Source organism: Triticum aestivum, chromosome 4B (genome assembly GCF_018294505.1).
Source record: "Triticum aestivum cultivar Chinese Spring chromosome 4B, IWGSC CS RefSeq v2.1, whole genome shotgun sequence".
Classification (NCBI taxonomy): domain Eukaryota; kingdom Viridiplantae; phylum Streptophyta; class Magnoliopsida; order Poales; family Poaceae; genus Triticum; species Triticum aestivum.
Genome location: NC_057804.1, coordinates 494,628,669 through 494,655,967, shown reverse-complemented (window position 1 = coordinate 494,655,967; position 27,299 = coordinate 494,628,669). Strand labels below are relative to the sequence as shown.

Below are 27,299 nucleotides of genomic sequence, written 5' to 3'. Positions count from 1 at the left end.
TAGCGACCAGCTGAAGCAGCTGGTCGAGCTCCACAAGGTGGCCGAGCAGGCCATGAAGGGCCTCATAGTCCGGCTGTGGCCTGGAGAGGCCATGCCTGGGAGCTATTTCGGCCTCGTGCGACGGTTGGTGGATGCGTGCCCCTGGGTGGAGGTTATCAAGCGCTCCGCCTGTATTGAAGGTGCTCATCGGGCCCTTGCCCGCGCAAAGGTGCATTGGGGCAAGCTGGATGCGGAGAAGCTAATCACTGACGCGCCACCAGCGGGCAAGGAATATCGTACGCCCAAGATGTACTATAAGACTGTCCTGAAGGGTGCCCGCAAGATTGCGGATGTGTGCCCCAGGGATGTAATTATTGAGTAAATTCGCAATGTGTTATCCTGTGCGCTGAAAACTTTGTTCATATGCGCTAAGCAACGCTTGTTAATTTAAAATATTACCTTCTGTGCGGCCGTTTATTAAATCTGAGAGATGGCAAGTCGTCGGCTTCAGCCCCCATGCCACGAGTGCTGGGGTGTTCGGGATAAACTTGAGCCCTCTTGTTCCCATTTTTGGGTCCATCTAGGGAGGCGCTCAACACAACGAACAAAGCAACCGGACTTATAGTGCTTGAACACTCTCACTTAGCCATAGAATTCTATAATTTTTAAATTTCTGCGAAGCCCCTAGTATTTGGAAGACCGAATTCGGGGCGCTATCCACGCCTTCGTCGGACATTATCCGGTACTTCGCTCGAAGCGGCGTAGGTCTTTAAGGACCCGAAAAGACCTCTCGAACAGCGACCAATCTCTCGCCTTATCATGACAGTCAATTTTAGCTTTCTCCACTGAGGCGTTAACCCGGCTCAACCGGGGCGCAATCGCAGTGGTTCACCCAGTGCTACCTTAGCCGATAGAACGGAACGTAAGGTGCCAAACATGGGAGCCAGGCAAACCCAACTATTGACCCAAGACATGATTCGGAGCCGATTCATATAATGCTATAAGTTCGGGGTGCCACACTTGTGAAAGTGTTCGGACTTTATCACACCATAATGCGGGGAACATAAGCCCCTGGTGTATTTGGCCGTACCAAAATGTACGGATGCAACATGTCGTAAATGAACATATATATATATATATAAGGTAATGCAATTATGGGCAAAAAGTGCTGCATTTTATTCGAGAAGATATGCTATGAGTGCGGAATGATACAAATAGTGCGGAAAGCAAGGGATTTGACGAATTAAAGGCGTCTCCCTCCAGGGGTAGGCCGCGGAATGGTGTATTTAACAAATTTAATGCTCGTAATGGAGACCACCTGAGTGTTCATCGCAGCCTTTGTCCCTCCCTGGCTGTTGCATCATGAGTTCGGCAGGTTTGCCGCCGGACAGAGTTCTGTATAAAAAAGAGAGAAATAAAAGATAAAAAGAGCGACACACTTGGGAGCCCCTGGTGTGGTCGAACCGCACTCTGGGTCTGTTGTGGTTGTGCCTCTCCCCCTATGCCCATGGTATGTCCAGGGCGTAATTATGTACGCAGAGAGTTTGTCTTACAATTGTGCGAGGGCTGGGGTTGAGGCCGCCTTGCTACGCGTGCTCGGAACGTGCCAGGTGGTCTTGGTTGATGTTGCTCCGGGCGCGTTTGGCCGTGTCCGGTCGTTGAACGGCCGGACTCGAAAATTGCCTTAAAAGGCTGCTCTGTACTTCTGCCGCAAGAGCCGCTGTATGTTCCTCCGTTCGGAGGGAGCGTTCCGTGTTTCCATTGACCGTGATGACTCCACGAGGGCCTGGCTTCTTGAGCTTAAGGTATGCATAATGCGGCACCGCGTTGAATTTTGCGAACGCGGTTCGTCCGAGCAGAGCGTGATAGTCACTGCGGAATGGGACTATGTCAAAGATTAACTCCTCGCTTCGGAAATTATCCGGGGATCCGAAGACCACTTCCAGTGTAACTGAGCCTGTACAACTGGCCTCGACACCTGGTATGACGCCTTTGAAGGTTGTCTTTGTAGGTTTCATCCTTGAAGGGTCTATGCCCATCTTGCACACTGTATCCTGATAAAGCAGGTTCAGGCTACTGCCGCCGTCCATCAGGACTCTCGTGAGGTGAAATCCATCGACGATTGGGTCTAAGACCAATGCGGCGAATCCGCCATGGAGGATACTGGTCGGATGGTCTCTTCGATCGAAAGTGATCGGGCAAGAGGACCATGGGTTGAATTTTGGGGCGACTGGCTCCATCGTGTATACGTCCCTTAGTGCACGCTTCCGCTCCCTCTTGGGTATATGCGTTGCGTATATCATGTTTACCGTCTGAACTTGAGGGGGGAATCCCTTTTGTCCTCTGTTGTTCGGTGGCCGGGTCTCTTCCTCGTCATCGCTGTGTAGCCCCTTGTCATTGTTTTTGGCGATTAATTTGCCTGCCTGCTTGAATACCTAACAATCTCTGTTGGTGTGGTTAGCTGGCTTTTCGGGGGTTCCATGTATTTGACAGGAGCAGTCGAGTATTCGGTCCAAATTGGACGGGCCCGGAGTGCTTCTTTTGAATGGCTTCTTCCGTTGACCGAGCTTGGAGCCTCGGAATCCGGCGTTGACTGCCGTATCCTCATTGCTGTCGCTGTTAATGCGGCGTTTGTTTTTGTTTCGACGCGACCTGCCATTGCGGTCCTTGGTATCCGGACTGCCAGCGTTTTTGCTGAGGTTGTTGCTGTGAGCTAGCCAGCTATCCTCTCCCGCACAGAAGCGGGTCATGAGTGATGTGAGGGCTGCCATGGATTTCGGCTTTTCCTGTCCTAGGTGCCGGGCCAGCCACTCGTCGCGGATGTTATGTTTGAAGGCAGCGAGGGCCTCTGCATCCGGACAGTCGACGATTTGATTTTTCTTTGTTAAGAATCGTGTCCAGAATTGCCTGGCCGATTCGTCTGGCTGCTGGATTATGTGGCTTAGGTCATCTGCGTCCGGTGGTCGCACATACGTGCCCTGGAAGTTGTCGAGGAATGCGGCTTCCCGGTCTTCCCAGCATCCAATTGACTCTGCGGGCAGGCTGTTAAGCCAATGCCGAGCTGGTCCTTTAAGCTTGAGCGGGAGATATTTGATGGCGTGAAGATCGTCGCCGCGGGCCATATGTATATGGAGGAGATAATCCTCAATCCAAACCGCGGGGTCTGTTGTGCCATCGTAGGATTCGATATTAATGGGTTTAAAGCCTTCAGGGATTTGATGATCCATTACTTCGTCAGTGAAGCATAGTGGGTGCGCGGCGCCTCTGTATTGAGCAATATCGCGATGTAGCTCGAGAGGGCATTGTCTGCTGTGTTCGGCCCGGCCGGAGTAGTTGTATCCGGCGCGACGGTATTCGTCATGTGTCTTGGGGCACCCACGTGATCCATAGATAGATCTGGATTGTCTTGCCTTGTCCTCCAATATATTCCGCAAGTCTGGCCCGTTCCCCGTGGCTTCATGCTTTTTGAGCGATGCCGGGGTACGGTTTTGGTGGAGGGCTTGCATGCCTCTCTGTCGCGGCCACGAGGTGGCCGGTCTGTCGTATTGTGTGTTGGTGATGCAGGTTTGTACGCTTTCTCCTCTAGTCGGGGGAGCAACTTGCGTTTTGGGTAACTTTTGGAGGGGCATTTGAGTTCATACTCTTCGGCCGCGAGGACCTCGGTCCATCTGTCGGCCAGTAGGTCTTGATCAGCTTGAAGCTGTTGCTGCTTTTTCTTTAGGCTGTTTGCCGTGGCCATTAGCCTGCGTCTGAAACGCTCTTGTTCGACGGGATCCTCAGGCACGACGAATTCGTCGTCGTCGAGGCTTGCCTCATCTCCGGAGGGAGGTAAGTAATTATCATCCTCGACCTCTTCGTCTGCCGCCCTCTCGTGAGGGCTTGCTTCTGCCTCCTCCTGCGCTGGATCGTGCTGGAAGGGGTTGTCTTCGGCACTTTCTGGGGTGTTATTATCTCCTGTGCCGGAATCTCCATTCTTGCTGTGGCGGGATTTAGAGCGGCGCCGCTGACGTCGGCGCTTGGGCTGTTTCTTTAAGGAATCGGCCTCCGTTGCTTCTTCGCCGTCCCCATCTTTTGGGGTGTCCACCATGTATATGTCGTATGACGAGGTGGTCTTCCAGTGTATTGTAGGCACTGGTTCTTGATAGTCTCCGGCATCGTCGTCCATACCGTCGATGTCTTCGGGGTCGTAGTCGAGTACGTCGGTTAGATCGTCGACGGTGGCTACGAAGTGGGTGGTGGGTGGGCTCTGAATTTCTTCGTCGTCCGCGTCCCAACCATCCTGGCCGTAGTTCGGCCAGGGCTCTCCGGATAGCGAGAGATGCTTCAGCGAATTTAAGATATCATCGAAGGGTGAGTGCTGAAAGATGTCCGCAGCGGTGAATTCCATGATCGGCGCCCAATCGGATTCGACTGGAAGGGGCGCAGGAGGTTCGGAGTCCGGCAGAGAGTCCGACACCTTGGAGTCATGAGCTTTATGCGGGACAAGGTAAGTGTTCAGCTCCATCGCCGTAGAAGTTGCAGCTCCCGAGGCGGTGTCCAGCCATCCGTCCTCGATCTGAGCGATTGGCTCCGGACTATGGGTCGGAGCGGATTCGTGTGCGGCCTCCAAGGTGCTGTCCGGCGGCAGAGTTAGGTCGTGCCCATCGTGACAGCACGGCACGCTCGGTTGTGGCTCAGATCCATCGAAGATCAAGTCCCCGCGGATATCGGCCGTGAAGTTTAGGCTTCCAAACCTGACCTGACGGCCAGGGGCGTAGCTTTCGATCTGCTCCAGATGGCCAAGTGAGTTGGCCCGCAGTGCGAAGCCGCCGAATACGAAGATCTGTCCGGGAAGAAAAGTCTCACCCAGGACTGCGTCGTTGTCGATTGAAGAGGCCATCAAGCCTATCGGTGACGACACAGAGGAACTCTCAATGAAAGCACCAATGTCGGTGTCAAAACCGGCGGATCTCGGGTAGGGGGTCCTGAACTGTGCGTCTAGGCGGATGGTAACGGGAGACAAGGGACACGATGTTTTACCCAGGTTCGGGCCCTCTTGATGGAGGTAAAACCCTACGTCCTGCTTGATTGATATTGATATTGTGGATGTTTACAAGAGTGGATCTACCACGAGATCAAGGAGGCTAAACCCTAGAAGCTAGCCTATGGTATGATTGTAATGGTTGTTGTTGTTGTCCTACGGACTAGAGCCATCCGGTTTATATAGACACCGGAGAGGGCTAGGGTTACATAGAGTCGGTTACAATGGTAGGAAATCTATGTATCCGTATCGCCAAGCTTGCCTTCCACGCCAAGGAAAGTCCCATCCGGACACGGGACGAAGTCTTCAATCTTGTATCTTCATAGTCTTGGAGTCCGGTCAATGATGATAGTCCGGCCGATGATAGTTCGGCTGATGACGGTAGTCCGGCTATCCGGACACCCCCTAATCCAGGACTCCCTCAGGGGGGAACCCAATGTACCAATTCTTTCACTCGACCCTGCTCCTTCTTCTTTCTCATTTGCCTCTTTCCCTCTCTCCTGCTCCCCCCCCGACTGTCACTCTATGGCAAAGCTAAAGCTTTCCTGGCGCTTGGTGAATAATCTTTCTATAGGGACAAATAAAAGCCCAGTTTTGACCTTGCTGCATATAACATCTAGCATTTCATGTGTCTGAATGTAACCGCCAATAATCTGGTTTGCAAACCTATCTTTGCCCTCCTCGACCGCGGGATCCCTCCAACGTTGCAGTACAATAGACGTTAATTTCAAGCATAGCTTACTGGACATACGGTCAAGAACTTCTTGCAGCCTTCGAAAGAAGACTTTAGACATGACGCCAACACCTACGATAGGAATGCCGAATAGTATATCGTCTGTGTAGCGAGCGAAATAGACGTACTTGGTAGAATCCCCATTCTCCTCTTGGGCCATAGCATCGAATTGCAAGTCGAGTTGATGAAGGAATGATTGAATCAAAACAGGCGAGATCGGTGATCCTTGTGGAAGGCCGACTTCACTGTTTGAGTAGTCATTCCCTTTCTTAGAAAGTCTCGGTGTCTTGAGAAAGCAACTGATGAGGTCAATGAGAGGAGCGTTATCTGTACCTAAGAGCTTAGACAAATGTTCAAGTAGTAACCGATGGTCTATGCTATCGAAACACTTGACCACGTCCACCTGAACCATAGAATCCATAGACGGCCATTGAGTTAATGCACGGAAGAAGGGCCGAGAACCTTGCGGAAGCCCTGCGCAGATGGGGAAATTCGTGGATCTAATGAGTCATTGAGTAGCTATGCGAACGCGGTTAGTATAAGTCGATCGGCTGCCGCCGGTTGAGTGATAGGCCTACCTAAATGCTCCCGGCCTTTTCTTTGGTCTAAAGGACCTAAACTACTCACTTGCCAAACTGCCTATTCATATGCCCTTTCCTAAACCACTTTGCTAGTTCTATACACCTGCCAGGATGCTTCTATTGCTTGTTACGTATTTGATACTGCTCACTGTAATGGAATAGCTTTGTACTCAGTACATGATTGCTTTATAGCACCTGTAGCTTATGCAAACAAATTCCCTCAGAGTGGCAGCTTTTCAATGTCTAGCTAATCCACTGCATCTTATAAATTGTATAGTTATTCAGAACCTCTTCCTTCGAGCTCCTATGGAAGACCTTGGCCGCACGCGCCTTAGGCGATTTCTATTTTCTTTAGTTTATAATTAGTCTTTAATTTAGGCCGCAGGTTTCTACAAATTAGGTTAGGCCAAGATATTTGAACTTGTGCAAACCAACCAGTTCTCCCCTTTTTTCCCTGTGGATCGACACCCGAAGTACTACACGATAGGTCATGCTTTGCCTTTTGCAGATGCTAGTACAGTCCTATTTCAATCAAAAAGTAGAGTCCTATTTTCAAGTACAGACCACCGCTTTCTTTTTCTTTGGACTGAAGACCCGCCTGAGTTGATAGTGCTTACTTCCCACCCGAGACTGACTTGCTTACCTCTGCACCAATTAAATAGTAGAATTTATAACACTCCATTCTTCTATAGATAGCCTAGAATCGGAACTAGAATATGTGCCCGACTTACCTATTTCCAAGACAGTTACTCAACTTCCATCACCGCTTGACACTCTCGTAGTAGATCATATCATAAGAGAAGTATTCTTTAAAGAAATTCGTATAGAAAGATGGACTAGCTCGAGACCTTGGCTTCAAACAATCGATTGAATCTGGATTCCTTTGCTTATCCTTCCTAGCTATAGTCTCTCTTGTGCCTTCGGCAGTAAAAGTGAAAGATTTCTGTATCAGCAGTTTGTTTCCCCATTTTCTCAAAGAACGCATAAAACCTGTTCCCTCACCATATGAAAAGATCAAGCAGAAGAGTCCTCTTCTTCAAGAAGAGTTTTTCATTTCACTCTTCCACAGCAATGCCCGGGCAATAAAACAATATGAGCAAAACAATATCATAACAAACGGTAGACTTTATGCTGGTTGGATAGAGCAATCTGTAGTTGACGTTCGAGCCAATCTTCTCTCTAGTAGACTTTTGATTCAGTCGTCCGTTTGTTTTGTTTTGAATTGACATAGAGAAATATTTCTCGCGCTCCCTTAATTCAGGAATAGGTGGCGAAGGCTACTTGTTCCTTGTATATATATAAAGGAAAGGGGTTATTTTTCCTTTACGGCAATAAGAGTTGATTCCCTTGCTTGTAGTTTTGGATCGATTCCGTGTATTTCACATATTTAAGAGTGGTTAGGAGAGAGAATCAATGTTTATGGGAAGAGGGAAAGAAAGATCAGGGGAAGAAGCGGGGTAGAGGAATTGGTCAACTCATCAGGCTCATGACCTGAAGACTGCAGGTTCGAATCCTGTCCCTGCCTAATCATAGTCAAAATCTGAGTTTGATCCTGGCTCAGAAGGAACGCTAGATATATGCTTAACACATGCAAGTCGAACGTTGTTTTCGGGGAGCTGGGCAGAAGGAAAAGAGGCTCCTAGCTAAAGTTGTCTCGCCCTGCTTCAAAACTACAGGGCGCGCGCTACGGCTTTGACCTAACAGCCTCCATTTGCTGGAATCGGAATAGTTGAGAACAAACTGGCAAACGGGTGTGTAACGCGTGGGAATCTGCTGAACAGTTCGGGCCAAATCCTCAAGAAAGCTCAAAAGCGCTGTTTGATGAGCCTGCGTAGTATTAGGTAGTTGGTCAGGTAAAGGCTGACCAAGCCAATGTGTCACATCCCCAGTTCAGGCCTTGCTTGTTTTTGCTTTAGCATCCATGCATCATGTTTAAATTTTATGAAACTTGAAATGGGGGCTGATAAACCCTAGCAGCTAATGAAATCAACTAGGTTCAAAAAAAATCATTTTCAATGAACCCAAAATGCCTTTGGAAAAGTTCATCATTTTTGAATTGGTCTAGAACCCCTGCCAAAAATGGTGCACATTTTTTTCTAGGCCACTTTGGATTTTTGAATTAAATCATAAAGTATTTGAATTTGGGCATTTAAATGTTATAAATATTTTATTTGCCCAAATAATTCTGATAATGGTTGAGGGCTGTTGAAAACCATTTCAACATTTCCCACAATTTATTTCAGGATTTTTAGATAAGGTTTAGTATTTTTACTAAATCCAGAAACAAAGATAGAAAATAGAAAACAGAAAATAAAAGAAAGAGAGAGAGAAGACACCTACCTGGGCCACTTACCTGGCCGGCCCACCTGGCAGGCCCAGCACTGTGCTGGCCCATGCCAGCCAGCTGCTTCTTCCTCACCAGGCAGGCACAGAGGAGGGACACCGCGACGCCGCCGAGCTCGCCAGGCCACCACCCTGCCTGCCTCTCCCCCTCGATGCCCGGACGCTCTGGATGTCGCCATGCACTCCCCTCGACCCTCTGCACTTCTCCCCTCCTCGCAGCTCTCGCCCCTCCCCTCTCTGCTCTCTTCCCGAGCGACCCGTCGCCGCCGTCCACTGCCGCCGTGTCCACCGAGCTCCCCTCGCCCTGCCGCTGAGCTCAGGAGCTCCGCTTCGACCCGCTCTCCCTCTCCACGGATCCAGGCCCCTCCGGAAGCCCTGCAGCGTCGTCCCCAACCTCGTCTTCAACCTCTGACTGCCAGCGGACTCGTCGGGGATTCGCGAGCTCCAGCCTCTCCCCGGCCTCGCTGTCGCCTCTGGTGGATCCGCCGTGAGCCCCTGCTCCTGCTCCCCCTCTCCGTTTTTTCCCTCGTGTGCCGTAGCCATCGCGTCGCCTGCAACCGAATGCGCCGCCGCCCGCGCTTGCCACCGGTGATGCTCCGGTGACCATTTGGTCTCGGGCATGCGACCAATGTATTCACCGCATCACGTAGGCCACCACTAGCGCCCCAGCTCGCTTGCTCGCACACCGCAACGCTGCCCGCACCCACGCCCGAACTCCGGCGGCCGCAACCGAGCTCGCCGCTGTCGACTCCAGCCACCCCAGGCCCAACCACGGCTGCCAACGGATGCGCCGTTGCGCCAGCTTTCCGTAGAGCCCAACGGCGCGTTGAATGGTTCCCTGTGGGCGATTTCCGAGCCGCGCCGCCGTCTCGGGCCTCGCCGGCGTCGAGTCGCCGGCGAGTTTGACCCCACTGACCCTATTTGACCACGGGTGGGGCCCAGTTTGACCACCCGGGTCAATGACAGGTGGGTCCTAGCACTGCTAATTAATCTAGGGTTAGTACTAATTTAATTAGTTAGACTAATGACACTGACACGCGGGACCCACTGGTCAGGTTTGACCTGGGCCGCGCGTTGACCTGCTGACGTCACTATGAGGTCATGCTGATGCAATAATTCCTTTCTGGAATTTAAATAAATCTTAAATGATTTATTATTTTCAAAAAATGTCAAAAACTTCTAAAATTCATATAAAATCAACCGTAACTCAGAATGAAATAAATTATATATGAAAAATGATCAGAAAAATCCAATCTTTCCATCTGTACTATTTTCATGCATGTTAGAACAACTTATGACTACTGTTTAGGACAATTCAATTAAATGGCATTTAAATAACCACATGTGGAGTTTGAATTTGAATCTGGGATTCAAACCAACTTCATTTAATCTGGTTTTAGTTGCATTAGCACAAACCATAGCATATTGCCATGTCACATTCATGCATCGTATTGTTGCATTGCATTGATTGTGTTTCTTCTTTGTTTGTCGGTGCTTGTCCCCTCTCAGTAGACGTGTACCGACGATGTGATCGATGACACCGATGAAGAACTATATTATCTTCAGAAGTGCCAGGCAAGCAAAACCCCCTTGTTCATTCCGATAAAATCCCACTCTCTCGCTCCTGCTCTCTTTTACTGCATTAGGACAACAACGACACATTTGTTACTTGCCGCGGTAGCTGAACCCCTTTATCCTCTGCATGACCTGTCATTGCCACAGTAAATAGATGAAACCCACTAGCATGAGTAGGAGTTGTTTGAGCCCTGATTGTGCCTACTCATTCATGCTTGTTTGTCATGCCTGCTACTGCTTAGAGTTGAGTCAGGTCTGATTCATCGGGGATGAATCAGAGGTGTGTGAACATGTCCTACTGTGTGTGAGCTAAGTGTGTGAACACGATTTGGTAAAGGTAGCGGTGAGAGGCCATGTAGGAGTACATGGTGGGTTGTCTCATTGCAGCCGTCCTCAGGAACTGAGTTCTGTGTTTGTGATCCATGACCAGTTACTACCACACATTGGGATCGCTTAAGTGCCCCTCTCGACTTATTAATCAACTCGATCTCTGTCCAGGAGTTGCAACTAGTTTCTGGTGTTTGTAGGTAGTGTTAGTAGTCTACCAAGTGGCACCCGGTACAGGTGGGCTTGGGACAGACTAGGCACAGTGGCCCGGTGTACCAAGTGGCACCCGGATGGTGGGCTTGGGAACCCTGCACACATCGTTTGGGGCCGTGAGCGACACCCCGGCCGGATCTCCTTGCGGATGGAACCCGAATAGGCGATAAACCTGGACGAGAGACTTGTGTGGTTAGTCAGGTCGTGGCCGACACCCTCGCTGGGCTTCCGCTTGAAGGTTGCCGAGTACATGTCGTGTAAACGGCGGTAAGTGGTGAGAGCGTGTGTGAAGAAGTACACCCCTGCAGGGTTAATATGATCTATTCGAATAGCCGTGTCCGCGGTAAAGGACTTCTGGGTTGCCTGTACAGTTCATAGACAAGTGAAAGTGGATACTCTAAAATACGCAAGATAAGCGTGAGTGCTATGGATGGCGTTCTCGTAGGGAGACGGGAGCGGATCCATAGTGGTGTATTGATATGGTGAATATGTGGACTCGTGTGCGCCACCTCAAAAGAGTTACTTGCAGTCGTAGTTCAGGATAGCCACCGAGTCAAAGCTGGCTTGCTGCAGTTAAACCCCACCACCCCTTTGTTGATAATGATGCATATGTAGTTAGATCTGATGTAAGTCTTGCTGGGTACATTTGTACTCACGTTGCTTAATTTATGTTTTTGCAGAGAGACTTCAGTCTCGCTAGTAGTTCCACGTGGACTTCGACGTTTAGCTTGTTACCTCAGCTACGATCTTGTGCCCTCGGCAGGATCTGGTAGATAGTCAGGCTTCTCAGCCTTTTTCATTTGTAGATGTCTGTACTCAGACATGTTAAGCTTCCGTTTGTGCTTTGACTTGTATGCTCTGATTGTTGGGTCATGAGACCCATGATTGTAATATCTCGCTCCTCGGAGCCTATTGAATAAATACTTGAGTTGTAGAGTCATGTTGTGATGCCATGTTGTATTTGCACATATCGAGCATATTGTGTGTATGTTATTGAAATGCTTGGTATGTGTGGGATCTGACTATCTAGTTGTTTATCCTTAGTAGCCTCTCTTACCGGGAAATGTCTCCTAGTGTTTCCACTGAGCCATGGTAGCTTGCTACTGCTCCGGAACACTTAGGCTGGCCGGCATGTGTCCTTCTTCGTTCCTGTGTCTGTCCCTTCGGGGAAATGTCACGCGATGAATTCCGGAGTCCTGTTAGCCCGCTACAGCCCGGTTCACCGGAGTCCTGCTAGCCCAGTGCTACAGCCTGGATTCACTCGCTGATGACCGACACGTTCGATGTTGGGTCATGGATGCCTGTCCCTGTAAGTTAGTGCCACTTTGGGTTTACGACTAGCCATGTCAGCCCGGGTTCCTTGTCATATGGATGCTAGCGGCACTATCATATACGTGAGCCAAAAGGCGCAAACGGTCCCGGGCCAGGTAAGGTGGCACCCGTGGGAATACCGTGCGTGAGGCCGCAAAGTGATATGATGTGTTACATGCTAGATCGGTGTGACTTAGGATCGGGGTCCTGACAGCTTTGGTATCAGAGCCTGACTGCCTGTAGGATTACCAAGCCAACTGGTCGAAGTTGAGTCTAGAAATTCTTTAGTTATATAAGGGAATTGATTGTGGGATGAAACGTAAGGCTCTTTTTACTCCTTATACCTTATGCCTTCTGAGCCGAGTCATCTTATCTTTCCTACGGGGTTAAGGAACTAGGCTATCTCTTCTTTCTATCAGGATCACGTGTTACTAATCCGTAGACCTATAAGATTGTTGGATTTAAGCCTCAGTCCAGTTCCTACTACTTCTGTATGTTAACTGTTGATCCCGGAATCTTGATATTGTGCTTCTAAGTGGTTATGCCACCATTTTTGTACCATGTCCCAAATCTTTTTGAGCATTTACAGCCGTTATGTTGTCCGAGTCATCCCAGGTGTCTAAATAGTCTGATGCATTTGCAAATCCCTTCCACCTATTCCCGATGTGCCTTTGGTCAGTTTAATCACACAAATCAATGAGTTGAGGTACTTTATTGCCTTGACATATATGTTGGATCTAGTATTATGACCCTAGGTGTCTTAGGGGATCATCTAGTAATCTAGCCATGTTCGTGTTTCCAGTGTGATGATTCTGGCCATCATTCTCGAAAGCATCCTGTGATGCCAACTAGTTAGTAGGTATTCTACTTCTGGGTTTTGAACCCGTGATAGTGATTGCTAGTTCCTTTAGGATACTAGTAACCTTTGCGTTAGTCCTCGAGGTACATGGTATTTCCTTCTTCCAAATACTATGAACCGCTTATGGCAGAAGTTCCTTGAACCAAGAGATCACAACAAGAATGCTCTCGATGAGTTCTCGATTCTATGTTGATACTCTGCCAGTCCTTCCTCTTCAGCATGGGTTATCCGGAAGAAATATGCTGAATTTGTTCGGCATACTAATCCATGCATCCACAACTCAGAAAAACATATGTTCCTTTGGGTTGTCCCTCTTTAGTTGTCTTCTGACCTCATCTATCAATTGATAGTCAGGAGTACTTATGCATCTGTGTTCATCGATGCCACTACTCTTGTGGTCCGTCAAGCCATTCTATTCCGGAATAACTAGGAGAAACAAACTCCAGTACCTCATCCATATCCAGGATTGGGTCAAAGCAGTTGTGTTCCGCAGATCAAATACTAATCCAGCTTTTGTTCTGTTCTACCTTGGAGTATCACCATCTTTATATTAAGGTTATCATGGGAATTGCACACCGTCCGATGAACTCTTGATACAGTGATACTTCTCGCCATCGATATTCATTCCTTGGTTCCCGTGTTATTATAACCGGAACGCCGACAACTGAATCGTGATGTGTGAAATTTATACTCCTAGCAACTTGGTTGCTTGGTAGTTAATGGACAATACTCTCATTCTTAGCGTGTTGGTTATGGAATCGTCATTCTAAGATTGATCGTGCTACCTAGTCCATATTTCTGGTGCACACTTCGATCAATGGGTTAGGATTGTGCCAATCCCTTGCTTATTTGATCATTTCATCTTGCCCTGAAAAGCAAGATTGTTCTCGAGCCTAGTGACATATCGGTGGTTCGTGATTTTCTGAATATCTTCTCGGAAGTATCACCAGGTCGTCACCTGACCGCTATGTTGAGTTCGTGATCAAGTTGGGTTTTCTGTAAACCACCCTTTCTCCAAGAATCTGTGTTGGATACCCCTGAGCTAGTTAGTCACACCAAACAACAACTTGGAGAGTTGTATGATAAAAGCTTGTCTAACCTAGTTCATTTCCAAAGGGATATCTTGTGTATGTGTGTTTGTCGTAGAAAGATGATTTCTTCATTGATTGGTCCTCGTGATCAGCTGTTGAACCTATCGTCTTGTCCAAACCTTGATTTGAGTGTGGGCCATCGTCAAATCAAGTTAGAACCAATGATATTCGTAATGTTGTCTTACTCGTGGTTGATCCCTTGAGCATACACCATTATATCTTTTGGTCTGACCAATACTACCACCTTGTTCACATAATCGTGGAATTCCATTTATATGGAAACCTGGATGAATTGTTATTGAGCCCATCAGCAACATTTTTATCTTTCCCATGATTCGTGTTGAACATCCAGCTAGTGTTGGAAACTTTGTGAGCAATGCTTTCGTGCTTCGTTCATGAAGCATATGTTCGGATGAAAGAAGTGACTTCCTCTAGATCATGTGCATTTAATGCAAGTTGCCGCCGTGAATTAGAGAAAGTGAGTGTTGCTTCCTCTGGAATCATCGCAAGTCAGTCATGCATGTGCGAAGTATGCTATGGTTTGATAGGCTCGCTACCTCCATTCTATATGTGTCCCTAGCACGCCAAGCCACTGATTGATTTGTTCAAGGAAAAGAAGTCTAGCGCGCGTAAAGACTTGGAAATCCTTGATGATGGTTCCCCACCTGAACTCGGTAGTGTTTCATTATAAGACTACTACGTGGTCATGCTTGTCTTGGACAACGTGTTCACATGTATGTAGCAGAACCAACTCATGTTTTGGAGCTTGTTATCGTAGTTCATTTCCTGAGAATCTCACAACATCATCTCGTCGATTTGTGTTGCAAACTTTCATTTTTCTTTCTAGACTTGATGAGTATGGAATATTCTGACACCAACCAGATCTGAATCTCAGGCAGATATGATGGTTGGAACATTTCTCATGAACTATAATATTGGTCTCTTGATAACCGGTAAAGTGGAAGTCGTGGCCAATACACCCAGCCGGAAGACCTACTATTGCAGTATCTTGATTGAAGAAGTTGGCCACCTTCCCATAAGGATTTCGCAGGATTTACCTCCGTAGTTATTCCTTATGTATTTTGTGTTCCCGAAGTCCGACCTTTTACTTGGTGTTCTAGATATCAAACCATAATTATCTATGGATTACGCTAGCACATCAAGGAGAACATTAGAGGCGGAGTGCTAAATGTCTCTCGGTCGATCATCCAGATTTTGTTTCCTTGGCCTCGCTAAGGTGAAATCTGAGAAGCTGTTATCTTCCTATGCATCTGCATCGTCCATCTCTATCCATCATGGTAGCATGTTGTGTTGCCAGGATCCTTGACACGGATGTTGGTAAAACCTTGATGAATATGGAAATGCTCAAGTTCTTGAGAGCACACGCAAGTGCTAGGTTTGATCGTCGGCATTAATTGCATAGCGCTCTCAGTTTCCTCGGTTATGCTACAACCTTTCAAACAATGGACTCACTCTCTACTGTTGAGCTTCTCCCTAGTTACTAAAATCATCCCTTGTGTTGTTTTCAACAAGGTAATCCACATCATCCATTCTAATCCGGGTATGCCATTCTACCGAACCCCTCCAAATGGTTGCTCGAGAATTGCCTTAGGCTGGTATAAAGAGTTTCAATGATCTCTGAATCAAAGGTAATTCTTTTTGCCACCTAAGGGGATATATCTACGAGTCACCATCCCTAAGGTGTCTCGTTATGGTATCATGGCAACTCAACTCCTCGCTATGTTGACAACCGTTCACCACCCTCTTAGGTGTGGAATTGTTGTCTACCTAGTGAACCCTCGTCATCTGTTCCACTCCATCCCTCTAGATGTGTGCTTCGTGTCTCAGCTCGGGGATGCTGCTATGTCTCATCCCATGAGTTGATCCTGAGTTGTTCGATCTTCGAGAAGATTAATTCTTCTAGAGTTTTCCTTCCCTCTTCTTGTCATGTTAGTTGGAGTTCTCAGAGCAAGACTTCGAGACAATGATGGTGATCAAATCAACACTCTTATGAAGTGCACCCTGGATCGTGAAGATTATACTAGTTTGCGTTTCCCCTTCATCTTACCCTACGCTTGAATCTCGAGACGAGATTCTTGTTTAGTGGGGGTGAGTTGTCACATCCCCAGTTCAGGCCTTGCTTGTTTTTGCTTTAGCATCCATGCATCATGTTTAAATTTTATGAAACTTGAAATGGGGGCTGATAAACCCTAGCAGCTAATGAAATCAACTAGGTTCAAAAAAAATCATTTTCAATGAACCCAAAGTACCTTTGGAAAAGTTCATCATTTTTGAATTGGTCTAGAACCCCTGCCAAAAATGGTGCACATTTTTTTCTAGGCCACTTTGGATTTTTGAATTAAATCATAAAGTATTTGAATTTGGGCATTTAAATGTAATAAATATTTTATTTGCCCAAATAATTCTGATAATGGTTGAGGGCTGTTGAAAACCATTTCAACATTTCCCACAATTTATTTCAGGTTTTTTAGATAAGGTTTAGTATTTTTACTAAATCAAGAAACAAAGATAGAAAATAGAAAACAGAAAATAAAAGAAAGAGAGAGAGAAGACACCTACCTGGGCCACTTACCTGGCCGGCCCACCTGGCAGGCCCAACACGGTGCTGGCCCATGCCAGCCAGCTGCTTCTTCCTCACCAGGCAGGCACAGAGAAGGGACACCGCGACGCCGCCGAGCTCGCCACGCCACCACCCTGCCTGCCTCTCCCCCTCGACGCCCGGACGCTCTGGACGTCGCCACGCACTCCCCTCGACCCTCTGCACTTCTCCCCTCCTCGCAGCTCTCGCCCCTCCCCTCTCTGCTCTCTTCCCGAGCGACCCGTCGCCGCCGTCCACTGCCGCCGCGTCCACCGAGCTCCCCTCGCCCTGCCGCTGAGCTCAGGAGCTCCGCTTCCACCCGCTCTCCCTCTCCATGGATCCAGGCCCCTCCGGAAGCCCTGCAGCGTCGTCCCCAGCCTCGTCTTCAACCTCTGACCGCCGGCGGACTCGTCGGGGATTCGCGAGCTCCAGCCTCTCCCCGGCCTCGCCATCGCCTCTGCTGGATCCGCCGTGAGCCCCTGCTCCTGCTCCCCCTCTCCGTTTTTCCCCTCGTGTGCCGTAGCCATCGCCTCGCCTGCAACCGAACACGCCACCGCCCACGCTCACCACCGGTGATGCTCCGGTGACCATTTGGTCTCGGGCATGCGACCAACGTATTCACCGCATCACGTAGGCCACCACTAGCGCCCCAGCTCGCTTGCTCGCACACCGCAACGCTGCCCGCACCCACGCCCGAACTCCGGCGGCCACAACTGAGCTCGCCGCCATCGACTCCAGCCACCCCAGGCCCAACCATGGCTACCAACGGATACGCCGTTGCGCCAGCTTTCCGTAGAGCCCAACGGCGCCTTGAATGGTTCCCTGTGGGCGATTTCCGAGCCGCGCCGCCGTCTCGGGCCTCGCCGGCGTCGAGTCGCCAGCGAGTTTGACCCCACTGACCCTATTTGACCACGGGTGGGGCCCAGTTTGACCCCCCGGGTCAATGACAGGTGGGTCCTAGCACTGCTAATTAATCTAGGGTTAGTACTAATTTAATTAGTTAGACTAATGACACTGACACGCGGGACCCACTGGTCAGGTTTGACCTGGGCCGCCCGTTGACCTGCTGACGTCACTATGAGGTCATGCTGACACAATAATTCCTTTCTGGAATTTAAATAAATCTTAAATGATTTATTATTTTCAGAAAATGTCCAAAACTTCTAAAATTCATATAAAATCAACCGTAACTCAGAATGAAATAAATTATATATGAAAAATGATCAGAAAAATCCAATCTTTCCATCTGTACTATTTTCATGCATGTTAGAACAACTTATGACTACTGTTTAGGACAATTCAATTAAATGGCATTTAAATAACCACATGTGGAGTTTGAATTTGAATCTTGGATTCAAACCAACTTCATTTAATCTGGTTTTAGTTGCATTAGCACAAACCATAGCATATTGCCATGTCACATTCATGCATCATATTGTTGCATTGCATTGATTGTGTTTCTTCTTTGTTTGTCGGTGCTTGTCCCCTCTCAGTAGACGTGTACCGACGATGTGATCGATGACACCGATGAAGAACTATATTATCTTCAGAAGTGCCAGGCAAGCAAAACCCCCTTGTTCATTCCGATAAAATCCCACTCTCTCGCTGCTGCTCTCTTTTACTGCATTAGGACAACAACGATTCATTTGTTACTTGCCGCGGTAGATGAACCCCTTTATCCTCTGCATGACCTGTCATTGCCACAGTAAATAGATGAAACCTACTAGCATGAGTAGGAGTTGTTTGAGCCCTGTTGTGCCTACTCATTCATGCTTGTTTGTCATGCCTGCTACTTCTTAGAGTTGAGTCAGGTCTGATTCATCGGGGATGAATCAGAGGTGTGTGAACTTGTCCTACTGTGTGTGAGCTAAGTGTGTGAACACGATTTGGTAAAGGTAGCGGTGAGAGGCCATGTAGGAGTACATGGTGGGTTGTCTCATTGCAGCCGTCCTCAGGAACTGAGTTCTGTGTTTGTGATCCATGACCAGTTACTACCACGCATTGGAATGCTTAAGTGCCCCTCTCGACTTATTAATCAACTCGATCTCTGTCCAGGAGTTGCAACTAGTTTCTGGTGTTTGTAGGTAGTGTTAGTAGTCTACCAAGTGGCACCCGGTACAGGTGGGCTTGGGACAGACTAGGCACAGTGGCCGGTGTACCAAGTGGCACCCGGATGGTGGGCTTGGGAACCCTGCACACATCGTTTGGGGCCGTGAGCGACACCCCGGCCGGATCTCCTTGCGGATGGAACCCGAATAGGCGATAAACCTGGACGAGAGACTTGTGTGGTTAGTCAGGTCGTGGCCGACACCCTCGCTGGGCTTCCGCTTGAAGGTTGCCGAGTACATGTCGTGTAAACGGCGGTAAGTGGTGAGAGCGTGTGTGAAGAAGTACACCCCTGCAGGGTTAATATGATCTATTCGAATAGCCGTGTCCGCGGTAAAGGACTTCTGGGTTGCCTGTACAGTTCATAGACAAGTGAAAGTGGATACTCTAAAATACGCAAGATAAGCGTGAGTGCTATGGATGGCGTTCTCATAGGGAGACGGGAGCGGATCCATAGTGGTGTATTGATATGGTGAATATGTGGACTCGTGTGCGCCACCTCAAAAGAGTTACTTGCAGTCGTAGTTCAGGTTAGCCACCGAGTCAAAGCTGGCTTGCTGCAGTTAAACCCCACCACCCCTTTGTTGATACTGATGCATATGTAGATAGATCTGATGTAAGTCTTGCTGGGTACATTTGTACTCACGTTGCTTAATTTATGTTTTTGCAGAGAGACTTCAGTCTCGCTAGTAGTTCACGTGGACTTCGACGTTTAGCTTGTTACCTCAGCTACGATCTTGTGCCCTCGGCAGGATCTGGTAGATAGTCAGGCTTCTCAGCCTTTTTCATTTGTAGATGTCTGTACTCAGACATGTTAAGCTTCCGCATGTGCTTTGACTTGTATGCTCTGATTGTTGGGTCATGAGACCCATGATTGTAATATCTCGCTCCTCGGAGCCTATTGAATAAAATACTTGAGTTGTAGAGTCATGTTGTGATGCCATGTTGTATTTGCACATATCGAGCATATTGTGTGTATGTTATTGAAATGCTTGGTATGTGTGGGATCTGACTATCTAGTTGTTTATCCTTAGTAGCCTCTCTTACCGGGAAATGTCTCCTAGTGTTTCCACTGAGCCATGGTAGCTTTCTACTGCTCCGGAACACTTAGGCTGGCCGGCATGTGTCCTTCTTCGTTCCTGTGTCTGTCCCCTCGGGGAAATGTCACGCGATGAATTCCGGAGTCCTGTTAGCCCGCTACAGCCCGATTCACCGGAGTCCTGCTAGCCCAGTGCTACAGCCTGGATTCACTCGCTGATGACCGACACGTTCGTTGTTGGGTCATGTATGCCTGTCCCTGTAAGTTAGTGCCACTTTGGGTTTACGACTAGCCATGTCAGCCCGGGTTCCTTGTCATATGGATGCTAGCGGCACTATCATATACGTGAGCCAAAAGGCGCAAACGGTCCCGGGCCAGGTAAGGTGGCACCCGTGGGAATACTGTGCGTGAGGCCGCAAAGTGATATGATGTGTTACATGCTAGATCGGTGTGACTTAGGATCGGGGTCCTGACAGCTTTGGTATCAGAGCCTGACTGCCTGTAGGATTACCAAGCCAACTGGTCGAAGTTGAGTCTAGAAATTCTTTAGTTATATAAGGGAATTGATTGTGGGATGAAACGTAAGGCTCTTTTTACTCCTTATACCTTATGCCTTCTGAGCCGAGTCATCTTATCTTTCCTACGGGGTTAAGGAACTAGGCTATCTCTTCTTTCTATCAGGATCACGTGTTACTAATCCGTAGACCTATAAGATTGTTGGATTTAAGCCTCAGTCCAGTTCCTACTACTTCTGTATGTTAACTGTTGATCCCGGAATCTTGATATTGTGCTTCTAAGTGGTTATGCCACCATTTTTGTACCATGTCCCAAATCTTTTTGAGCATTTACAGCCGTTATGTTGTCCGAGTCATCCCAGGTGTCTAAATAGTCTGATGCATTTGCAAATCCCTTCCTCCTGTTCCCGATGTGCCTTTGGTCAGTTTAATCACACAAATCAATGAGTTGAGGTACTTTATTGCCTTGACATATATGTTGGATCTAGTATTATGACCCTAGGTGTCTTAGGGGATCATCTAGTAATCTAGCCATGTTCGTGTTTCCAGTGTGATGATTCTGGCCATCATTCTCGAAAGCATCCTGTGATGCCAACTAGTTAGTAGGTATTCTACTTCTGGGTTTTGAACCCGTGATAGTGATTGCTAGTTCCTTTAGGATACTAGTAACCTTTGCGTTAGTCCACGAGGTACATGGTATTTCCTTCTTCCAAATACTATGAACCGCTTATGGCAGAAGTTCCTTGAACCAAGAGATCACAACAAGAATGCTCTCGATGAGTTCTCGATTCTATGTTGATACTCTGCCAGTCCTTCCTCTTCAGCATGGGTTATCCGGAAGAAATATGCTGAATTTGTTCGGCATACTAATCCATGCATCCACAACTCAGAAAAACATATGTTCCTTTGGGTTGTCCCTCTTTAGTTGTCTTCTGACCTCATCTATCAATTGATAGTCAGGAGTACTTATGCATCTGTGTTCATCGATGCCACTACTCTTGTGGTCTGTCAAGCCATTCTATTCCGGAATAACTAGGAGAAACAAACTCCAGTACCTCATCCATATCCAGGATTGGGTCAAAGCAGTTGTGTTCCGCAGATCAAATACTAATCCAGCTTTTGTTCTGTTCTACCTTGGAGTATCACCATCTTTATATTAAGGTTATCATGGGAATTGCACACCGTCCGATGAACTCTTGATACAGTGATACTTCTCGCCATCGATATTCATTCCTTGGTTCCCGTGTTATTATAACCGGAACGCCGACAAGTGAATCGTGATGTGTGAAATTTATACTCCTAGCAACTCGGTTGCTTGGTAGTTAATGGAGAATACTCTCATTCTTAGCGTGTTGGTTATGGAATCGTCATTCTAAGATTGATCGTGCTGCCTAGTCCATATTTCTGGTGCACACTTCAATCAATGGGTTAGGATTGTGCCAATCCCTTGCTTATTTGATCATTTCATCTTGCCCTGAAAAGCAAGATTGTTCTCGAGCCTAGTGACATATCGGTGGTTCGTGATTTTCTGAATATCTTCTCGGAAGTATCACCAGGTCGTCACCTGACCGCTATGTTGAGTTCGTGATCAAGTTGGGTTTTCTGTAAACCACCCTTTCTCCAAGAATCTGTGTTGGATACCCCTGAGCTAGTTAGTCACACCAAACAACAACTTGGAGAGTTGTATGATAAAAGCTTGTCTAACCTCGTTCATTTCCAAAGGGATATCTTGTGTATGTGTGTTTGTCGTAGAAAGATGATTTCTTCATTGATTGGTCCTCGTGATCAGCTGTTGAACCTATCGTCTTGTCCAAACCTTGATTTGAGTGTGGGCCATCGTCAAATCAAGTTAGAACCAATGATATTCGTAATGTTGTCTTACTCGTGGTTGATCCCTTGAGCATACACCATTATATCTTTTGGTCTGACCAATACTACCACCTTGTTCACATAATCGTGGAATTCCATTTATATGGAAACCTGGATGAATTGTTATTGAGCCCATCAGCAACATTTTTATCTTTCCCATGATTTGTGTTGAACATCCAGCTAGTGTTGGAAACTTTGTGAGCAATGCTTTCGTGCTCCGTTCATGAAGCATATGTTCGGATGAAAGAAGTGACTTCCTCTAGATCATGTGCATTTAATGCAAGTTGCCGCCGTGAATTAGAGAAAGTGAGTGTTGCTTCCTCTGGAATCATCGCAAGTCAGTCATGCATGTGCGAAGTATGCTATGGTTTGATAGGCTCGCTACCTCCATTCTATATGTGTCCCTAGCACGCCAAGCCACTGATTGATTTGTTCAAGGAAAAGAAGTCTAGCGCGCGTAAAGACTTGGAAATCCTTGATGATGGTTCCCCACCTGAACTCGGTAGTGTTTCATTATAAGACTACTACGTGGTCATGCTTGTCTTGGACAACGTGTTCACATGTATGTAGCAGAACCAACTCATGTTTTGGAGCTTGTTATCGTAGTTCATTTCCTGAGAATCTCGCAACATCATCTCGTCGATTTGTGTTGCAAACTTTCATTTTTCTTTCTAGACTTGATGAGTATGGAATATTCTGACACCAACCAGATCTGAATCTCAGGCAGATATGATGGTTGGAACATTTCTCAAGAACTATAATATTGGTCTCTTGATAACCGGTAAAGTGGAAGTCGTGGCCAATACACCCAGCCGGAAGACCTACTATTGCAGTATCTTGATTGAAGAAGTTGGCCACCTTCCCATAAGGATTTCGCAGGATTTACCTCCATAGTTATTCCTTATGTATTTTGTGTTCCCGAAGTCCGACCTTTTACTTGGTGTTCTAGATATCAAACCATAATTATCTATGGATTACGCTAGCACATCAAGGAGAACATTAGAGGCGGAGTGCTAAATGTCTCTCGGTCGATCATCCAGATTTTGTTTCCTTGGCCTCGCTAAGGTGAAATCTGAGAAGCTGTTATCTTCCTATGCATCTGCATCGTCCATCACTATCCATCATGGTAGCATGTTGTGTTGCCAGGATCCTTGACATGGATGTTGGTAAAACCTTGATGAATATGGAAATGCTCAAGTTCTTGAGAGCACACGCAAGTGCTAGGTTTGATCGTCGGCATTAATTGCATAGCGCTCTCAGTTTCCTCGGTTATGCTACAACCTTTCAAACAGTGGACTCACTCTCTACTGTTGAGCTTCTCCCTAGTTACTAAAATCATCCCTTGTGTTGTTTTCAACAAGGTAATCCACATCATCCATTCTAATCTGGGTATGCCATTCTACCGAACCCCTCCAAATGGTTGCTCGAGAATTGCCTTAGGCTGGTATAAAGAGTTTCAATGATCTCTGAATCAAAGGTAATTCTTTTTGCCACCTAAGGGGATATATCTACGAGTCACCATGCCTAAGGTGTCTCGTTATGGTATCATGGCAACTCAACTCCTCGCTATGTTGACAACCGTTCACCACCCTCTTAGGTGTGGAATTGTTGTCTACCTAGTGAACCCTCGTCATCTGTTCCACTCCATCCCTCTAGATGTGTGCTTCGTGTCTCAGCTCGGGGTTGCTGCTATGTCTCATCCCATGAGTTGATCCTGAGTTGTTCGATCTTCGAGAAGATTAATTCTTCTAGAGTTTTCCTTCCCTCTTCTTGTCATGTTAGTTGGAGTTCTCAGAGCAAGACTTCGAGACAATGATGGTGATCAAATCAACGCTCTTATGAAGTGCACCCTGGATCGTGAAGATTATACTAGTTTGCGTTTCCCCTTCATCTTACCCTACGCTTGAAATCTCGAGACGAGATTCTTGTTTAGTGGGGGTGAGTTGTCACATCCCCAGTTCAGGCCTTGCTTGTTTTTGCTTTAGCATCCATGCATCATGTTTAAATTTTATGAAACTTGAAATGGGGGCTGATAAACCCTAGCAGCTAATGAAATCAACTAGGTTCAAAAAAAATCATTTTCAATGAACCCAAAATACCTTTGGAAAAGTTCATCATTTTTGAATTGGTCTAGAACCCCTGCCAAAAATGGTGCACATTTTTTTCTAGGCCACTTTGGATTTTTGAATTAAATCATAAAGTATTTGAATTTGGGCATTTAAATGTTATAAATATTTTATTTGCCCAAATAATTCTGATAATGGTTGAGGGCTGTTGAAAACCATTTCAACATTTCCCACAATTTATTTCAGGTTTTTTAGATAAGGTTTAGTATTTTTACTAAATCAAGAAACAAAGATAGAAAATAGAAAATAGAAAATAAAAGAAAGAGAGAGAGAAGACACCTACCTGGGCCACTTACCTGGCCGGCCCACCTGGCAGGCCCAGCACTGTGCTGGCCCATGCCAGCCAGCTGCTTCTTCCTCACCAGGCAGGCACAGAGGAGGGACACCGCGACGCCGCCGAGCTCGCCACGCCACCACCCTGCCTGCCTCTCCCCCTCGACGCCCGGACGCTCTGGACGTCGCCACGCACTCCCCTCGACCCTCTGCACTTCTCCCCTCCTCGCAGCTCTCGCCCCTCCCCTCTCTGCTCTCTTCCCGAGCGACCCGTCGCCGCCGTCCACTGCCGCCGCGTCCACCGAGCTCCCCTCGCCCTGCCGCTGAGCTCAGGAGCTCCGCTTCGACCCGCTCTCCCTCTCCATGGATCCAGGCCCCTCCGGAAGCCCTGCAGCGTCGTCCCCAGCCTCGTCTTCAACCTCTGACCGCCGGCGGACTCGTCGGGGATTCGCGAGCTCCAGCCTCTCCCCGGCCTCGCCATCGCCTCTGCTGGATCCGCCATGAGCCCCTGCTCCTGCTCCCCCTCTCCGTTTTCCCCTCGTGTGCCGTAGCCATCGCCTCGCCTGCAACCGAACGCGCCGCCGCCCACGCTCACCACCGGTGATGCTCCGGTGACCATTTGGTCTCGGGCATGCGACCAACGTATTCACCGCATCACGTAGGCCACCACTAGCGCCCCAGCTCGCTTGCTCGCACACCGCAACGCTGCCCGCACCCACGCCCGAACTCCGGCGGCCACAACTGAGCTCGCCGCCATCGACTCCAGCCACCCCAGGCCCAACCATGGCTACCAACGGATGCACCGTTGCGCCAGCTTTCCGTAGAGCCCAACGGCGCCTTGAATGGTTCCCTGTGGGCGATTTCCGAGCCGCGCCGCCGTCTCGGGCCTCGCCGGCGTCGAGTCGCCAGCGAGTTTGACCCCACTGACCCTATTTGACCACGGGTGGGGCCCAGTTTGACCCCCCGGGTCAATGACAGGTGGGTCCTAGCACTGCTAATTAATCTAGGGTTAGTACTAATTTAATTAGTTAGACTAATGACACTGACACGCGGGACCCACTGGTCAGGTTTGACCTGGGCCGCCCGTTGACCTGCTGACGTCACTATGAGGTCATGCTGACACAATAATTCCTTTCTGGAATTTAAATAAATCTTAAATGATTTATTATTTTCAGAAAATGTCCAAAACTTCTAAAATTCATATAAAATCAACCGTAACTCAGAATGAAATAAATTATATATGAAAAATGATCAGAAAAATCCAATCTTTCCATCTGTACTATTTTCATGCATGTTAGAACAACTTATGACTACTGTTTAGGACAATTCAATTAAATGGCATTTAAATAACCACATGTGGAGTTTGAATTTGAATCTTGGATTCAAACCAACTTCATTTAATCTGGTTTTAGTTGCATCAGCACAAACCATAGCATATTGCCATGTCACATTCATGCATCATATTGTTGCATTGCATTGATTGTGTTTCTTCTTTGTTTGTCGGTGCTTGTCCCCTCTCAGTAGACGTGTACCGACGATGTGATCGATGACACCGATGAAGAACTATATTATCTTCAGAAGTGCCAGACAAGCAAAACCCCCTTGTTCATTCCGATAAAATCCCACTCTCTCGCTGCTGCTCTCTTTTACTGCATTAGGACAACAACGATTCATTTGTTACTTGCCGCGGTAGATGAACCCCTTTATCCTCTGCATGACCTGTCATTGCCACAGTAAATAGATGAAACCTACTAGCATGAGTAGGAGTTGTTTAAGCCCTGTTGTGCCTACTCATTCATGCTTGTTTGTCATGCCTGCTACTGCTTAGAGTTGAGTCAGGTCTGATTCATCGGGGATGAATCAGAGGTGTGTGAACATGTCCTACTGTGTGTGAGCTAAGTGTGTGAACACGATTTGGTAAAGGTAGCGGTGAGAGGCCATGTAGGAGTACATGGTGGGTTGTCTCATTGCAGCCGTCCTCAGGAACTGAGTTCTGTGTTTGTGATCCATGACCAGTTACTACCACGCATTGGAATGCTTAAGTGCCCCTCTCGACTTATTAATCAACTCGATCTCTGTCCAGGAGTTGCAACTAGTTTCTGGTGTTTGTAGGTAGTGTTAGTAGTCTACCAAGTGGCACCCGGTACAGGTGGGCTTGGGACAGACTAGGCACAGTGGCCCGGTGTACCAAGTGGCACCCGGATGGTGGACTTGGGAACCCTGCACACATCGTTTGGGGCCGTGAGCGACACCCCGGCCAGATCTCCTTGCGGATGGAACCCGAATAGGCGATAAACCTGGACGAGAGACTTGTGTGGTTAGTCAGGTCGTGGCCGACACCCTCGCTGGGCTTCCGCTTGAAGGTTGCTGAGTACATGTCGTGTAAATGGCGGTAAGTGGTGAGAGCGTGTGTGAAGAAGTACACCCCTGCAGGGTTAATATGATCTATTCGAATAGCCGTGTCCGCGGTAAAGGACTTCTGGGTTGCCTGTACAGTCCATAGACAAGTGAAAGTGGATACTCTAAAATATGCAAGATAAGCGTGAGTGCTATGGATGGCATTCTCGTAGGGAGATGGGAGCGGATCCATAGTGGTGTATTGATATGGTGAATATGTGGACTCGTGTGCGCCACCTCAAAAGAGTTACTTGCAGTCGTAGTTCAGGTTAGCCACCGAGTCAAAGCTGGCTTGCTGCAGTTAAACCCCACCACCCCTTTGTTGATACTGATGCATATGTAG

The 27,299-nt window shown here is 47.8% G+C and overlaps 1 non-coding gene across 1 annotated transcript; it reads left to right on the top strand.

Annotated features, from left to right (window-relative positions):
• The first annotated feature begins 7,764 nt into the window (after nucleotides 1-7,764).
• TRNAM-CAU (transfer RNA methionine (anticodon CAU)) lies at nucleotides 7,765-7,838 on the top strand. Its single transcript has one exon. It is a non-coding gene; the product is annotated as a tRNA-Met (tRNA).
• Nucleotides 7,839-27,299: the final 19,461 nt, after the last annotated feature.